Source organism: Phaethon lepturus, unplaced genomic scaffold, assembly GCF_000687285.1.
Source record: "Phaethon lepturus isolate BGI_N335 unplaced genomic scaffold, ASM68728v1 scaffold30850, whole genome shotgun sequence".
NCBI lineage: Eukaryota > Metazoa > Chordata > Aves > Phaethontiformes > Phaethontidae > Phaethon > Phaethon lepturus.
The window spans coordinates 1-7994 of record NW_010514621.1 but is presented as its reverse complement, the minus strand read 5'-3'; positions in this window follow the sequence as shown (position 1 = coordinate 7994).

Here is a 7994-nt window from a genome sequence, read left to right as displayed (position 1 = left end):
TCTAGGATTTACCCAAAGCTTAAAGTGGGGAAAGAAGGAAGGGGAAAAAAGATTGAGGGAAACAAGTTAAATGAGCACTTTTTAAAAAATATGAAATATCAGTCATGTTGACACACGTTTTATGTTAGCAGAGAACAAACTGCTTCTTGCTTTGAGCATGAAGCCCCAGGAGAAGTAAACCCAAATTACACTCCCAGGTGCAGCACATCTTCAAACCCTCTTATTCCAGGAGCCTTTGCAGCTGGCATAGCTGATGGGTAGGTAGATAACCAAGCATAGGGTAGCACATAGGATTAGGACCTTGGGTTGGAGAGTGTAGAGACCTGTTTGGGAGACTCAAAACGTAGCAGAAGGATCAGGAGTAGGGTTGAGTTCTGATTTGGAAAGGTATGGGCAGGAATCTGAGCCACAGGAGAGTTCTGGAGCTGAGCACAGGCTTACAAAGGGTGGTAGCGAGCATTGGGCTGCATGCCTCATCTTGGCAAGGTTCAGCATGTACAGCTAGGGCAGCTGTGGCTCACAGCTGGCCACACAGGAGCTCTGCCACATGGCCTCCATCCTACACACGCACATGCTGCAGCTCAAAAATTCCTCAGCAGCAAAAGCGTCCCTGCTGCACAGATGACCAGTGCTACAGCACAGCCAACAGCTAGCAGCCAAGGATAGTCCCTTGCTTCCCTCCCATGCAGCAAAATTCTCACCTGCCACCCCAAAGGTGAACAAGTCTTTGAGGCCTGACTCACATTAGGGAGGCTTACCACTGTTGAACATGAACCAGCAAGCACCACAAAAATGGGATATTTAATACATTACTGTTTCAGTCCATTTCTATTACACCCTGATTTGAAAAAAGGCAGCCAGGGGGTTCATCACAGCTTTGGCCACCACTCCCCAGATCTGGGTTCAACCCTAAAGTGCTGATGCTGTCTTGGAAGCACTTCATCCAAGTCACCACCATTGCTGTGTTTTAGGTCTTCATAACTAATAAAAGAGTATCACAATACAGACAAGCTCAGTTTTTTCTCCTCACATTAGCAGCTCTTTAGATTCACCTCTCTCCCCCCAATTGCCATACGATAACAGAAGAGCCATATCTCGAGAAGTTAATAAAACTGCATTCAGCAACAGTATTCACACAAGAGACCATTTGCTTAATTCCATTCCACCACAACCACACAACAAAAGCATGACTAAAACCCAAATTCCTGCCACCAAGATTCTTGGTCTGTTATCTGATGAAAGACTCAAGATGAAAAACAAACCCAGGGCTAGATTAAGCACTTCTACTTGAAGTCAATCACATAATAGCCAAGATCCTCTTAGTCTAATTCACCAGGCTCCTTACACCCTGGGGCATGCCTGGCAGGATCCCAGGCCCACCACAGCAAACAAGCCAACATTTGCCACTGCATGGAGCAGGGACTCCCCTAGAGCATCTGTAGCAAGAAGCTGCTGCAGGAGGTCTCAGCTGCCCAAAAAGTGGGAATTTAATCTCTATAGCATCAGATTTCAGGCCCTCAGGATCTTACATTGCTGACCCTTCACTGCCCAGCTCACACACAGGTATTGCAAGCCTTGCTCCCAGCACCAGCTGAACATTTGGCTTCCTATCACAAAAAATTGCTTGCTCTTTTTGTCTTGGAATTAAGCTGAAGAACCAAGACTAAATCTTAAAATCACACTCCAAGGCTTAAACTGGAGGTTTCTCCATAGCAGAGAAATGTATGTTTGTCATATCACAGAGCCATGGAACTTGTCTAAAAGTCATTCAGGGCTTAGCAGCTCAAGGCCTCATCTGCTCTCTAAATTAAAAAAGGGCTCTGCCCTTTCAGCTTCAGAAATGCCTGTTTCCTCCTTGAATTCATGTTTCTAATCAGATGCCATTTGTGCATGGTCAAGTAAAAATAGGGCTTATCTTCATTGACCCCAGCACAGCTAACGAATCCCTTGCTGTCCCAGAATGTCTGTGGTGTATTCACACTATCACACTAGAATTCAAGTACATTTGGCAGCTACTGCAGTTGTCCTTCTGAAATATCCTCAGAAAGCTTGGTAAGGGCAATATCCAGGCTCTGAACATAGCTAAGCTGTACAAGGGTGACAGCAGTGTCCTCCAGGGATTTGCAGCCTGAGCAAGGATGCAGCTGGGTTTTGCCAAAACAAGGATTTGCACATTTCTAGCCAGCTCTCCTTGAAGTCAGGGAGATGAGGCAAAAGTGAACCCCACAGCCAGATTCTCCACTTTCAGCCCTTGCTTGCAAGATTGCCTAAACTGGAAGTGTCTTTATGCTGTTACTTCTATTATGTTGAAAGATGCTACTCTTTCCATAAAGAACCATTGTTTAAATTTCTCATATACCATATTCTACTGTCTCCAGTGTATCCCTAAAATAATCCCAGAGTGGCTCCATTTTATTCTTTTGATAGTGCTCTGCAGCATAAGAAAGGGGAGCAAGTGGAACAGTACATCTAAAGGGTGTTATTCCAATAAAAAAAAAAATCAAGTTTTTGTCCCAGAGTACACTAGAACGGTAAAGCATGAAGCTACCTTTACCCTCAGCTCTCATGCAATGGACTATGATGAAGGATCCGCCTAGAATATAGACACCAGTCTCTTTAGCAGATTATTCTGAACTAACCTTCTCAGGACTGACAAATGCTTCAGTAAGACAGAAGGGTTGGAAGTCTGGTCCCCAAGAGCTCCTACAGGGCTCCAGCAAACATGATGACCAGCATGCTACAAATACACTCAATCAGTTAAAGCTGTGATGAAACTGCTACTAAAATGTTTCTACCAAGTCACACACAGCCTAGTCACAAAAACTTCTGTACCCCGGCAGGCAAAGTCCAAGACTGCCAGACATGAACAGAGCTCCCACCACTCATTTACACTTGCACATCCCTAGATCAGCACAAAGGCCCACCCACCAATCTAGCTCTCACCCACCCAGCCTTCTTACGTGGCTGTACACTGCAGAGACCCTCGTTTCTGTGCAGCAGTAGGATGGGGATCCCCTGGAGGGCAGCTCTCAGGCTGAGGCACACGCCACGGTTCTTCCTGGACCATTCATGATGGATGCAGTATCTTCCTCGACACAGGCCAAGAGAGCTAGCTGTGGCAGATATGAGGACAGAAAGTCACATATGGTCCCCTGGGACAGGGAGGGGAAAGTCTTCCTTGGATTGTTCTGCCAGCCTTCAAGATTGCTCCAGGGAGGCCCTCAAAAACAAGTACTCCAGCCTAGCTCTGCCTAGAAAATATAGTCTCATTTAAAAATAAGAATGGTTAAAAAAACATATTATGAAGCAATCCTCTGCAGACTAAGACACACAGGGTTAACATCCCACTGTCTGCTCTCTTGCCTTGCTGTTCAGCCTGAAGAAAGCCACAGTATGAGCAGGTACCTTCAAGCCCAGCTCCCCACTTGTCTCAGGCCTCTCTAGTGTAAACACATTAGGAGCTGGCCTGAACTCAAGCACATGGGTGTCTACAATCTCCCCAAAAAGTTGAGATGCATAGAAAGATCCTGCTCCTGAGGCCTTAAAGCTTTCTCCTCCCTCTGCCTCTCCATGACACTACTACTTCCCTCACCCATGTTACCTGCTCCCTGAAGCTCTTTAAGTATTTCCCCCACAAATAGGACTGAGTGAGAACACCACATTCACCAAGTGAGCCCCCTGCCAGACACCAACCATGGAGTCTGAAAGGATCAGAGAAGAGCAATTCATTTCAGCCAGGAGACTAATTGCCAAGAGAGATTCAAGCATCTCTAGTTGGAGAAGGGGGGAAACCCTGAACAAAGAGATTAGACGGAGAAGAGGCTCCCCAAAGGGCCCAGCCTGAGGCTCAGGGGGATTTCTGCCAGCAGGGTATTTTGTTGATAAGGGTTGCAGAGCTACTCAGTCTGCTAGGCATGAGCCTGAAAGATGGTAAAGCACTCCCTGTTGGCCTTGTGATAATGCGTGTACTATCTAGTTATACAATAAGCCTTAGGTTGTTTTCCTAAACCAGGCAACGGCTGGCAAAGCTAAAATAAGCTACTGTTGTCTCACACTGCAGTACAGCAGCCTCACACATGCTTTCCTTCTCCCTACCGATAGTTTTCTTCTTCCACTCAGCTTCACAGAGGATACTGATGCCATCAATGCAAAGAGCAGGCCACTCCCAGACCAAGCAGGGAACAACTTAAAAGAGGTTCAAACTCCAACTGCTTTGATCAGGAGAGTGGCTCCACCAGAGCCAAAATAAATGTTTGCTGATAAACCTGTGCCCTCTGTTTACTTGTGTGGCTCCCATTTTATTAGCTTTCCTATGGTAAGTTTTACAGCTGGGATTAGCAGAGTGATAAAATGCACAGATTGTTCTTCACTGTTGCTGATTTGCTTCTCCCCAATTTAATACAGCTTTACCTTGAAAAAAAAAAAAAAAACAACTTTGATCCAGGATTCTCTCTTGCCCCTTGCAAAACTTCATCTCCTCCTACCACCTGACAAACATCAGTTTGGAAAACAACAGGCTGCTCCAGGGCAGGAGGAGAGTGAGTCATAACCAGGTTTTCCTACTGAATGCTTGAGATGCTTTTTACTAGAGCATCCAAATCAAAGATCCTCCTCAACCTCTACACCACTGTGCTGGCAGCAATTTACCCCCTCCTCCCTCCCAGCAGGGATCTGCCTGAGCTCCCACAGGACCCCTCACATGCCAAAACCCAAATAACTACAGGATCAGGACCACATCAAATCACAGGATGCCAGTAATTTTCTTTCTCACCCCATCTCACCGAAGCAGAAACTCCAGTGTCTGTGCAATAGGTTTTAATTCAGTCCAAAACACAATGCCATAACTGTCATCTGTTCTTTCTACTTGATTTATTCAAGTTATGGCCCAGCTATTTCCCATTCTGAAAGCCAAGAGAAAAGCCAACAGAAGGAAGGGGCTTTGTTTTGCCTTTATTTTTTCAAGTTCCAACTGCTCAGATTGGAAACTACACTAAATTTGCATCACTTAGCTGGAGACACCTTTGTTGTATCTAGATAAAAATCAAAGGTGAACCAACTAATAAACTGTGGCACAGCAAAAGCTGAAGCTGTCAGTAGCTTTCTAGTCCCAACATGGAGTTCCTATTGCTTTGCAGCAGGCTGAGAAACTACTACTCAGTCTTTACTGTTGAATTTTATGAATGGAAAACAGTTTTGCCCCAGAGCTTGTATTTATTATTCATAGCTTGGTTTGTTCCCTAAGAAACAGGAAAGCAGCATCAAATGCAAGGTCTCCCTGGATGTTAGGGAACTGCAGATCCAGATCAGGAATACACAATAGTTTTCCAACCCTAACTCTTCCATCAACATCTCCAAGGGTAAACACACAACAAGAGACACAAGAGTTCAAAAATATATCAGTGCCTTGCAGATGAGTACAAATAAACAAACTGGCCTAGATCCACTACTACAATGAGCTTTGGTACTGCAATTGCCGAAGGTGGCAAGCAAACAACATTGCAGGATTTCTTCCACTTCTAAGTCACTGCTGCTTGCTCACACAAGCAAGCAAAATCTCATATAGTATAACTCATATAGTAGTATCTACAATAGCAAATTGTTCCCACTGGCCAGCAGAGAGCAATGTGGACACAAACCTTAAGTACAGACAAGGTAAGAAACTTACACTCAATAGACTCTTGGGTATCCAAGTTTAACCACACCAGAGTATTCTGCAGCAAAAAATTAAAATCCTAGTCCATCTGTGACAACAATTCAGGGAAATTTTTCTATGTTGGCTTGACCAAAATCACAATCTCTCTGTGCAGACCTTCACACAATTGATGTCACCATCAGGATTGAGAGGTATTTTCTCTGCAAAGGTTTCCATTTTTTACCTTCCACTTAGGATGAAGCCTCAAAAACAGGTGAGACAGAGCCAACAGACAAATGTTAAAGTTTGATGATCTTGATGTCAGGGGAAGCAGCCAGACCAAGCAAAGCAGTTTGTCTGGAAAGGGTGGTGGCTAAAGGACAGATTAAATGGAGGAGCCTCCCAGATACAGAGTGGGATCACACAGCAGAGAGGACTGGTAAGAAGACTCATCATGAGCCGTTTGGAAGAAAGTACCAAACTATGAAGTTGTACATTTATGATATGGGGCTTCAGCAGCAAAATGAGCTGAAGGAACTCCTGGTTGTGCCAACACACTGGACTTGCACTGTAGCTTTACTTACTTATTTTAGGCTCAGCCAGTTCTCTGGCCTGGCTCATACAACAAAACCTTCATCCCAGCTGAAGGGTCAAGGTCCCAGGATGCAGCATTCCTCACATCAAAAGCTTTGTAGTGTTTCTGCATTGCCCTACCACAGGCTGAAGTGCTACTCAGGAGGCACTACAAGGTTTTTCCATCAATCACAGCCATTTCAAGACATTCCTGCCACTCCTGTTCCCTCAGTAGTAACTATACCCACAGGAAACACCATAGGATGAAAGTGAGAAGGATGGGGAACACTGTGAGATACGTATATAAATCCAAAGAACTTGCCAAAGCAGTACAACAGAGGGAAGATTAGAAAGCTGGTCTGCTGTATTGCATGAGTGTATTTTGTACTATCTAGAGAAAAATAAAACACCCCTCACTGTTACTGGAACCTCTGCAAAGATAAATTGTTTCCTTAGAGAGCAAAAATACAGTCTATAAGGTCCTGAGCATCTCTTGAGATTACACTGAAGCAGCTGATAATGCCTCAGGAAGTGCACCCTGCTGCTGAAGGCCTGCCCCAGCTGCACTGGAGGCCATCACAAACACAGCATCCAGAGCACAGCAAAGCACCAAGGCCACTGGGGCTGTGATCATGCCCTTGCTACCTCAGCTGTGTGCTCCCATCCCCTCCCACACACCCACACTAGGTCTACCGTGCTCTGCTGCATGCCTGTTCGCCAAACTGAGCCAGCAAAAAGCTGCTCACTTCTGCCTTGTGCTTTCTGCTGGTTTAACTTCTTGAGCTGGCTCTGCAGGGGTCATAGGAGTGCTGTAGCCAGGTGCAGGGAAACAAGGCAGGAGGTTAAGAGCTGCCTAAACTGCTGTGCAACTGCCACTCACATGCAAGACTGTCCTGGAGCTTGCTCAGCTTCATGGAAACTCAAGGGCAACAAGAAAAATAAGGCTGTGAACCCAATCCTTTAGGGAAACTAAGGTTTCCTCCAAAGCTGAAACCTTATTCTGCTGGCCTCCTGAAGGACAGCCTTTTCCACAGTATCCCAGGCAAGTCCCTCGCTCTCCAGCCAACTCTCCATCTCTAGGAGCCACCCAGGTGTGCTGCTTGCACATCATCCTGGCTCAGGAGGCATTCACAGCAGCATCCAGCACAGCCCCAGCAGGGCTGCCTGACTACATACATGCTGCCTTGCGCAGCAGCCCATGTCCTGTGCTAATTGCTGTTAATAAATCACGGGCCTAGAGGATGGGGCAATGGATACCCACTCACACCAGGAAATCCTGGCCTGTTCCTAAGGAGAAAGCTTTACACCAGTGCTATAGGAATGTGCTTTTCATTTCAAAATACCTTTGCCTTTAATTAATATTTTATGAAATGTAAATATCCGCATTTAGACAACCTAAGCTTACCAAAGAGGATCTGTCCTGCCCCCCCCAATGAATCAAAACAATTTATCTTCTGAGCCCCCCCACCCCTGGTAGAGGCAGTGAGATCGGGACTTCTTTTCATCCTATGCAGATGAAAAGTATTGAAGACTTGAGGTGTTTGCAAGAAGTACAAAAATCCTTGCCTGGGCCAGCCTTTGCACACCAACGACCATTCCTGGCTGCTGCGCCGAGTAGGTGTAAGCTGCAGCTGATTTTCCCCTTTGCAGCCCCGCACCGTCCAGCACTTCACGAGAAGTCCATGTGTGGGACTTCACGGCAGCTGCTGGCAAGTAACACGCGTGGGACACGTCAGTGCAGAGCCGGGACATCCCCGTCTCTGACGGCCGTCCGGGAGGTGGCACTGTT